At 41.6% G+C, this 10,370-nt stretch overlaps 1 non-coding gene across 1 annotated transcript; it reads right to left on the bottom strand.

Moving 5' to 3' along the window:
* Window positions 1–992: 992 nt before the first annotated feature.
* LOC133793160 (small nucleolar RNA R71) lies at window positions 993–1,098 on the bottom strand. The gene has a single exon (XR_009874618.1). It is a non-coding gene; the product is annotated as a small nucleolar RNA R71 (small nucleolar RNA).
* Window positions 1,099–10,370: the final 9,272 nt, after the last annotated feature.

The raw sequence follows: 10,370 nt of genomic DNA, 5'->3' as shown, positions 1-10,370 counted from the left end.
CAGCAATTTGTCCGCAATTTGTTCAGGATGAATAATATAGGGGAATTCAATAATTCAAGTCCATTTTGCAATCCATATATTTCTCTCAATTTTCTTGTTCAGTTCAATTTTTGATTTCATTATTTCCATTTTATTTTAATATTTTTCTTAGCCTATAAACAACCCACTTGATTTTTAAATTTCTAAAATTGTTTAGTAATTATTTTTCTTACTTTTTTAATTTGCAATCCCTGTGGAGACGATTTACTTATCATTATATTACTTGTGTGATTACGTGCACTTGCGTATTTAAAATCAATATTAAATTGACCAGAAACAAGCTTTTGGCGCCGTTGCCGGGGATTGAAATTAGAAATTCTTGTAAAATCAATTACTTGCAATTTATTTATTTTTCTTTGTTGAGCTGACTTTGTTTGCTTGCTCTTGCATTTCCTTAGGTGATTTACTATATGAACGAGCAAGAAGACATTGAACTAGCTCCTATTGACCCTGAAATTGAAAGAATAATTAGAAGTAGACTAAGGGAACAACAGGCTCAAAATCGCCTTAATATGGCTGAAGAGGTTGAAGGGGTTGAGGGTGCTACTAATGTCACTAACACAATTGCTATGGATGATGATAGAGAGAGACCCATAAGGGAGTATACTGCCCCCATGTTTAATGAGCTCAATCCGGGCATTGTTAGGCCTGAAATTCAAGCACCACAATTTGAGTTAAAGCCCGTGATGTTCCAAATGTTGCAAACAGTGGTTCAATTTAGTGGGTTGCCTACTGAGGGTCCTCATCTTCATCTTCGTTCATTTTTGGAGGTGACTGATTCCTTCAAGCTACAAGGAGTGGCTGATGAGGCCCTAAGTTTGAAATTGTTCCCTTTCTCTTTGGGGGATCGAGCTAGAGCTTGGCTCAACACCCTTCCTCCCGACTCGGTGACTACATGGAATGAGTTGGCTAAAAAATTCTTGATGAAGTACTTTCCCCTACCAAAAATGCCAAGTTTCGAAATGAAATCATGTCATTTCAGCAGCTGGAAGATGAATCATTCTGTGAAGCTTGGGAGAGATTCAAGGAATTATTGAGAAAGTGCCCACACCACGGGATCCTTCATTGTATACAAATGGAGACTTTCTACAATGGGCTCAATTCTTCCACTCGTATGGTGTTATATGCTTTAGCCAATGGGGATATTCTCTCTAAGTCCTATAATGAAGCCTATGAGATTTTGGAGAGGATAGCTAGCAACAATTATCAATGGTCCAATGTTAGAGCCTCAACAAGTCAAAAAGTGGCTGGTATACTAGAAGTGGATGCATTGATAGCTTTGACCGCTCAAGTTTCTTCAATGACTAACCTTCTCAAGAACATGAGTTTGGGGGGAATGGTACAACCAGCTGCTATGGGACAAGTTGCCGATGTATCTTGTGTTTATTGTGGAGATGGGCATGCATTTGAGAGTTGTCCTTCGAATCCCGCTTCAATTTGTTATGTGGGGAATCAAAATGCCAATCAAAATAACCCATATTCGAACTCTTACAATCTGAGGTGGAGCCAACATCCAAACTTCTCATGGGGGGGTCAAGGAGCCAGTTCAAGCGGAGCACCAATGCAAAACAAGCCTACATATCCACCAGGGTTTTCTCAACAACAACAAAGAGATCAACCACCTCCTCCTCAAGTGTCTCAATCAAGCTCTTTGGAGAGTTTAATGAAGGAATATATGGCCAAGAATGATGTTGTGATTCAGAGTTAAGCGGCATCCTTGAGGAATCTAGAAACTCAGTTGGGGTAGCTTGCTAATGAGCTAAGGAATAGACCATAAGGCACCTTGCCAAGTGATACAGAAAATCCAAGGAAGGATGGCAAGGAGCATTGCAAGGCGGTTACCTTGAAAAGTGGTAAAAATGTGGAATTGACTGAGGATAATTGTACTAGATCAACGAGCCCACTTCAATCCAAAGTAGTGGGGACAAAGGAGACAAAGCTATGAAATAAAAAAATTTAAATGCTAATCCTGAAGCAATTGCTGGAGCAATTCCTCCAAAAAATGCTACAGGAAAGCCTATAAGCAAGCCCCCTCTACCATTTCCTCAACGCTTTCAAAAGCAGCAACAAGATAGTCAATTTCGGAGATTTTTAGATGTTTTGAAACAACTTCACATCAATATACCGTTGAAGGAAGCTTTGGAGCAAATGCCCAACTATGTGAAGTTTTTGAAAGATATTTTAACTAAAAAGAGGAGGCTTGGTGAATTTGAAACAGTGGCGTTGACTGAAGGTTTTAGTGCTATATTGAAGAGCAAAATTCCTCCTAAATTGAAGGATCCAGGCAGCTTCACAATTCCTTGTTCTATTGGCGGTAGTGATGTTGGTAGAGCACTTTGTGACTTGGGAGCTAGTATCAATTTGATGCCCATGTCAATTTTCAAGAAGTTGGGGATTGGAGAAGCAACACCAACCATAGTCACTTTGTAACTAGCAGATCGTTCTTTGGCACACTCGGAAGGAAAAATTGAAGATGTACTTGTGCAAGTTGATAAATTCATTTTTCCGGTTGATTTCATCATCCTTGATTATGAAGTGGATAGAGATGTTCCTATTATCTTGGGTAGGCCATTTCTAGCTACCGGGAGGACCTTGATTGATGTACAAAAAGGGGAGCTTACTATGAGGGTGAATGACCAACAAGTGACTTTCAACGTGTTCAATGCTATGAAGTATCCGGATGAGGTTGAAGAATGCTCTAGGCTAAGTGTAATTGAGTCTATTGTCGCTGAAAAATTCCAAAAGGAAGCTTGTAAAGATGGAGTGGGGGTGAGGTCACTTGAAGAGCTTGAAAACTTAAGTGAAGAGGAAGAAAGCCAAGTTACATGGGTAGAGTCATAGTAGCCCTTTGCTAAATTTAGGAGGCCTTTTGAGTCATTGAACTTGTCAGAAGGGAATATTAAGCCTCCTAAGCCTTTTATTCAAGAGCCACGAAAATTAGAGTCGAATCCTTTGCCTAGTCACTTGAAGTATGCTTATTTGAGAGACAATGAGACCTTGCCTGTGATTATTTCAGCCATGTTAGGAGCTGAAAAAGAGAGTTTGTTGCTGGATGTTTTGAAGAAATACACAAGGGCCATGGGTTGGACTATGGCGGATATCAAGGGGATAAGTCCCTCATTTTGTATAGATAAAATTCTTTTGGAGGATTGCTGTAATAATCCTGTTGAGCAGCAGCGAAGGCTTAATCCTATCATGAAGGAAGTGGTTAGAAAAGAGATAATTAAGTTGTAATGCCTCGAATTCTCTGATGTGGTTTAATGGCGGAATTAGTAGGCCGGGAGGGCCATACTTGTTTAATTATGCCATTAAATGATATTATGCATGTATATGTGAATTATATTATAATATGATGTCAAATGTATGCATGTCGGTGATATGTGTTGAGACCACATTATAATGTGGGTTTGTTCGAGCTATTCGGCATGAGACGATCTTGGAATATTGATTAGCGGTCTAGTCACAACAGGTTTATGTTCAGGGCTCGGGATGAGTCTCGGGGTGATTTTAATGATTAGAGCGTTACCGGGAATTAATGGGTAACGAGATATGAATTATTGGTGTTTGAGATTATTGAGAATAGCGGGAATTGGAGAGCGTTAATTATGATTAACAAGATAGGTGGGGAATACCAATTTTTCCCTTGGGGGCCTTTAGAAACTTTAAATTTACCTAGGGGTAAAATGTTCATTTCACCCCTAGGATAGATATAACCATTGTTGGCTGAGAAAGAGGTAGAAAACAGAGCAAGTTTCTAAGCTTCTCCCGTACCTTCTTTTCTCCATCACTTTCTTTGAGATTTTTGAACCATTCTTGAGGATTCAAGCTTGGGAAGCAAGCCTTGGGAGTTTGGGAGTGTGTTCCATCCTTGAAGAGCATCATAAGCTGAGCTTTGGGTAAGTTTCTAACCATAGAATTCTCTGGTTTGCCCTGTTTTAGTTCTGTTTTGCAGTTATGATTTCTAGTTTGAGATCTTGGTTTTGTTGGGAGTTTTGGCTAGGATTCCTATGGTTGGGATGTTTGGGGTATGTTGAGATGTTTTTTGGGTTCATTTGGCATCAAAAAAGGGATTTGGAAGCTTTGGAATCAGGTGGGAATCGAAGGAGATGAAGAAGGTCGTTTCAGGGAATTCCTGGTTTGGAGGTAGTGCTATAGCGCCCACCCTAGGGCGCTACAACGCTACTCAGAAGGCTTTTGGGCATGTTGGAGGTTCTGAGATTAGCACTGGGGCACTATGGGTCAGCACTGTAGCGCTACCCTGTTCCTTCAAAGTCCCTTTTTGAGTGTTTTTAAGGGTTTTTGACTTGGGGTTTCAATCCTTAAGGCCCGGGATCGAATCTACTCACCGTGTGGGCATGTTTCGAGGTCCTGAGAGTGGTGCTTAGGTTAAGACCCTATCCATGTTGATTCTCATTAATGGAGGTTATAATTGGTTGTGATTAGGTAAATGCTAAGGAACTAAAAGATCGATCGTTCTCAGGGGTCGTCCTTATAATATTTCTTGCTCAAACTTGAGGTAAGGAAACTGCACCCTGTGTATATGTGACATGCGTATTTGTTATTAAGGAATGTTGGTTGATGAATGTGGCCATGGATTGCATATTAAATGATAGTGAATGTTGATTACTTGTATATGGCACTGACTAGTCAGAGACACTGACCTAAGTGTCAGAAATGGCATAAGCGTCCTCAACGCAGGGCTGAATGAAGATTAGATCTAATTGATATCAGTGTTGAATGGCTCTAAGGCTTTAATACTAAACCGACCCTAAGGTCAATGAAATTATAAGCGCTTGGCTAGTCTAAGACTAGTTACTGGGAGCCAGCGCATAAGGCCCAGGTGACTGCTTGTCACATGGCTAGGGAACGATGTTCCAGCGTTATGACTCTATGGTCATGAGGAAGGTTATGTTGGTGACCAGTCACGATGCACCTATCCTGTTTAAGCTAATGAAAGGCTTGATTATGGAATTGTTTACCCAATTTCAGATAGTTCTTGGGTCAACCCAATTCAGTGTGTTCCTAAAAATGGTGGAGTCACAGTGGTGGCCAATGAAAATAATGAGTTGATTCCAACAAGACAAGTGATGGGGTGGCGTGTTTGTATGGACTATCGGAAGTTGAATAAGGCTACTCGTAAAGACCACTTCCCGCTGCCATTCATTGACCAAATGCTTGATCGGTTGGCAGGAAAGGAGTTTTATTGTTTCCTCGGTGGGTATTCAGGCTATAATCAGATTTCCATCGCGCCAGAAGACCAAGAGAAGACTACCTTTACTTGTCCTTATGGCACCTTTGCCTTTAGAAGGATGCCTTTTGGGCTGTGCAACGCCCCCGCCACTTCCCAACGTTGTATGATGGTAATATTTTCAGATATGGTGGAGAAGTCTCTTGAAGTCTTCATGGATGATTTTTCAGTATTTGGGGAGTCTTTTGACACTTGTTTGGCTAACTTGGAGCAAGTCTTGGCTAGATGTGAAGAAACAAACTTGGTACTCAATTGGGAAAAATGCCATTTCATGGTTCAAGAAGGCATTGTTTGGGCCATAGAATTTCTAACAAGGGCATAGAAGTGGATAGAGCAAAGCTGGAAGTTATAGAAAAATTTCCACCACCTACTATAGTCAAGGGGATTAGAAGCCTTTTAGGGCATGCGAGCTTCTATAGGAGGTTTATAAAGGATTTTTCAAAGATTTCTAAGCCCCTTTGTTCCTTACTTGAGCAAAATCGAGCATTTGAGTTAACCAAGGAGTGTCAAGAAGCATTTGTGACTTTAAAAAAGGCTCTTATCCCCGCACCCATCATTGTAACTCCGGATTGGTCTCTCCCCTTTGAATTGATGTGCGATGCTAGTGATTTTGCTGTGGGTGTTGTACTTGGGCAACGAAAAGATAAGGTTTTTCATTCCATTTATTATGCAAGCAAGACATTAGCCGATGCCCAATTGAACTATACTACCATCGAGAAAGAGCTTTTGGCGGTGGTGTTTGCTTTTGACAAGTTTAGAGCTTATCTTGTGGGAACTAAAGTTGTGGTTTATACAAACCATTCAGCGATCAAGTATATAATTGCCAAAAAGGATGCTAAGCCACGACTTATTCGATGGGTGTTGCTTCTTCAAGAATTTGACTTGGAAATTCGGGATAGAAAAGGAACGGAGAACCAAGTGGCTGACCACTTATCTAGACTTGAAGCTGGAAGTGAAAACCAAAATGAAGGGCCTATTAAAGAGACATTCCCCGATGAGAAATTGTTGGTTGTGAACCAAACCACTACTCCATGGTACGCTGATTTTGTCAACTATTTGGTGAGTGGTTTGCAGCCACCAGATTTGAATAGGCAGCAACTCAAGAAGTTCTTTCATGATGTGATATTCTATTATTGGGATGAGCCCTATTTGTACAAACAATGTTCAGATCGAATCATGAGGCGTTGTGTGCCTGAGGATGAAGTTTCTAGCATACTAGAGCATTGTCATTCAGCTCCTTATGGTGGACATTTTGGTGGGCAAAGAACAACTGCTAAAGTTTTTCAATCGGGGTACTATTGGCCCTCTATCTTCAAGGATGCTCATAAATTTGCTAAGAATTGTGTCTGCTGCCAGCGTGTTGGTAATATTTCAGCAAGAAGTGAAATGCCTTTGAATAGCATCCTTGAAGTGGAATTGTTCGATGTTTGGGGAATCGACTTCATGGGACCATTTCCACCATCATTTGGAAATTTGTATATCTTGGTGGCTGTTGACTACGTCTTTAAGTGGGTTGAAGCAGTGGCAAGTCCTACTAATGATTCCAAGGTGGTCATGAAATTCCTACATAAGCATGTGTTCACCCGCTTTGGCACTCCAAGGGCGCTTATAAGTGATGAAGGTACCCCCTTTGTGAACAAGATTTTGGCAGCTTTATTAGCCAAATATAGTGTGAAGCACAAGATTGCCACCGCCTACCACCCCCCAAACCAACGGTCAAGCGGAAATATCAAATAGGGAGATCAAGGGAATCCTAGAGAAAGTGGTGAATCCTAATAGAAAGGATTGGTCTCAGCGATTGGATGATGCTTTTTGGGCCTATCGAATGGCGTTCAAAACCCCTTTGGGAATGTCACCGTATTGTTTGGTTTTTGGGAAAGCTTGCCATTTACCTGTTGAGTTGGAGAATAAGGCATATTGGGCAACTAAGAAGCTCAATATGGATCTCCAAGCTGCTGGAGAAGCTCGAAAGTTGCAGTTAAATGAGCTGGAAGAGATGAGGTTGTTCTCCTATGAAAATGCTAAGTTGTACAAGGAGAAAACTAAGAGGTGGCATGATCAGAAAATTCAAGCTCGGGTCTTTGAGAAGGGGCAGAAAGTATTGCTCTTCAACTCACGCTTGAGGCTATTTCCTGGCAAGTTAAAGTCCCGCTGGTCTGGCCTATTTACAGTGGTGCAAGTTTACCCGTTTGGAGCAGTTGAAGTTCGCGAAGATCAATCTGGAAGGGAGTTTAAAGTGAATGGGCAGCAGTTGAAACATTATTTGGGAGGTGAGGTCAACCGCGAGAAGACCTCCATCACTTTGGAGGATCCTTAAGGCTGTGGTTGTTTTGGGTTGTCAAGTGATTCAGGCACTAATTTAAAGACAACCCAGAAAGAAGCAAGGGTAAATTGATATTGTAAATATATATATATATATAAATAAAAAAAAAAGAGAAATCAGAAAAGAAAAACATATATATACATACCTATGTGTGTTTTTAATTATTTTAATTTTAATTTTAATTTTTTGTAATTTTAATTCCATTTTATTGTGATGTTTTGGGGTAGTTTTAGGTGTATTTTGGTGTTTCAGGTGTTGAGAAATCAAGAAACAGGGTGTTTTGAGAGTCATGTTGGAGTCTGATGGTTTTGTGAGAGTTTTGCTTCAGCAAAATGGCCGTAAATATTTCCGAAAATATTGGGAGTTACGTCAAATTTGGGTTGCTAAAGCAAATCTTGGGCAAAATGTTAGCAATCTGGGCAGAGAAAAAATCCTGGGTCGTGGTTTCATTCAGAGGCATATATATAATACTATATTAAAAAAATATATATATTTTACTACATATATATATATATATGTTAATATATAATTATATACATACATACATAAACAGAAATATATATATATAAAAAAGGTTATATATATATGTATACCCTATAAACTAGATAAAAGCCATATATATACATATATACTTCAGTAAAAAATTTATTATATTTATAAACTATATATATTTGTATATATATATCTGTATAATATATATATTACAAATAAACAATATATCTGTTTATATTTTATTTATTTATTTTATAAAATATATATATGTATATACCCAAATACCCTAAGACCCAAAGCCATCTTCCCCATATTCATATCTCACCAGCGGCGCAACCACAAACCCCATCGCATCACCAGCCGCGCAACTCCGCCCACCATTTTGCCCAGCCCTCTCTGAACCACCCTGACCGAGACCCACCACCACCCGTCCACCCCCGACCCTCACCAACATTACCCTAGGCGCCCCTGCGTCGCGGCCTTTCGACCCTAGGCAACATTCCACCAGCCGCACCTCACACCCCAGTGCATCCGAGCCCAGTCCCGCCAAGCCTCCCACACCCAGGCCGACGTAAGGAGCCCAGCACCCCAGAACCAGGCGCAACCCTGCTCCATGTGTCCCAGCCGAGATCCACTTCTCTCCAGCCCAACCAACTCGAAACAAACCCAGACCGAGCCTACCACCACCCAGCCAAGGCACTCTCGGCCCAGTCCACTCTGGTGCATCCGAGCCCAAGCATCCCCACAGTCGGCCGAACCACTCAAAAATGGGGTATTAGTTTCCTTGTCCTCGTATAGTGCTATATATATTACTGGGAATTTGAGTTACTGATATTCTTTGATCTGGTGAGCACAAATCTGTTGGAAACTCTGTTGGATAATCTGTGGCCTTACGAGGTGGTAATATTGCTCTGTTATTCTACTGGAAATTCTGTGGCATTACTGTTCAGGTGCTCCTTTTTTTGTGTGATAGCCTTGTGAATTAGCTGTTGTCTTTTTGCCCATCATGACCATTAAACACACGACCACGGAGAAAGAAGCCCAACACTACCCCACCATCCCCTGTCCCACCACCAGATAAACCAAAATCTACACCAACCTCAATCCCACAACAACCCAAAACAACCAAAACAGCCAAAAAGACATCCAAAACCACCACTGTCCCACCAAAGACCCCACAAATTCCCACTGCCCTACTCCTACTGCCTGCCCCAGCAGCTATAAATACTCCTACCCAAACCAAAACTACCCCACCCTCCACCAAACCAAAACCACCCCGACTCAAATCCAAAAGACCAGCCCCACCAGCATCAACTGCACCCCCACCAAAGCACCAAAAGACTGCCACTACCACAAACACTGCCCCCATCCTACACACACAGTTGTCCCACCTCCTAAAACCAAGAAAACAACCACCTTTTCTGGTCTTGCCAGAAAACTTACTTCTGCTCAAGCCAAGGACAGATATGAGTCTGTTAAGACAAAGAAATTGTTTCCAAAAAGAGGATTTTTTCCTACCACTATTGAGGTGCCTGCTATTATCAATACTGTCATTGAGCAACACAATTGGGAATTTTTCTGTCAGAAACCAGAGCATGCCACTATTCCATTAGTCAGAGAATTTTATGCCAACCTAGCCTCCGCTGAGAATTCTGAAGTGTTGGTTCGTGGCAAGGATTTCTCTTTTGCTGGTGAGGCTATTAATGCCCTCTTTGGGTTAGCCAGCGTTGATTGCATTGTTTATAATGAAATGATCTTGGCACCTACCCCAGCTGATTTTGACAAGGCGCTGCAGCGTGTCGCAACTCCCGGAACTCAATGGTGTATATCTTCTGGCGGTGTGCGCACTCTCTTGCACACCTCCATTTTTCCTGAAGCTAGAGTATGGTTAAGCTTTCTGAAGTGTCGATTGCTGCCCACAACGCATGAAACCACGGTGTCCAAGGAGAGGGTGCTCCTATTATATCGTATACTGGTTGGGCTGAGTATCAATGTAGGCCAATTAATCTCGAGGCAGCTTGTTAGTTGTGCCAGGAAGAAGAAAGGGAAGTTGTTCTTTCCCTCACTCATCACACAGCTATGCATTAGAGCTGGGGTACCTTTTGCTTCCACAGAGGATCTACTTTTCGAGCGCCGGGACATTGATTTCACTCTCATTGGGCAGGCTCATGCACCTGCCTCAGCTGCTGGACCCTCCACCATGCCTCCCCCAGTTCCACTCACTGACCTCATTGCCCAGCAACAGGAGATTCTTGGCCGATTGGTGTC

The sequence above is a fragment of the Humulus lupulus genome, chromosome 7 (assembly GCF_963169125.1).
Source record: "Humulus lupulus chromosome 7, drHumLupu1.1, whole genome shotgun sequence".
NCBI lineage: Eukaryota > Viridiplantae > Streptophyta > Magnoliopsida > Rosales > Cannabaceae > Humulus > Humulus lupulus.
Note: the sequence above shows the minus strand (reverse complement) of the source record. Positions and strands in the feature narration are given on the sequence as shown.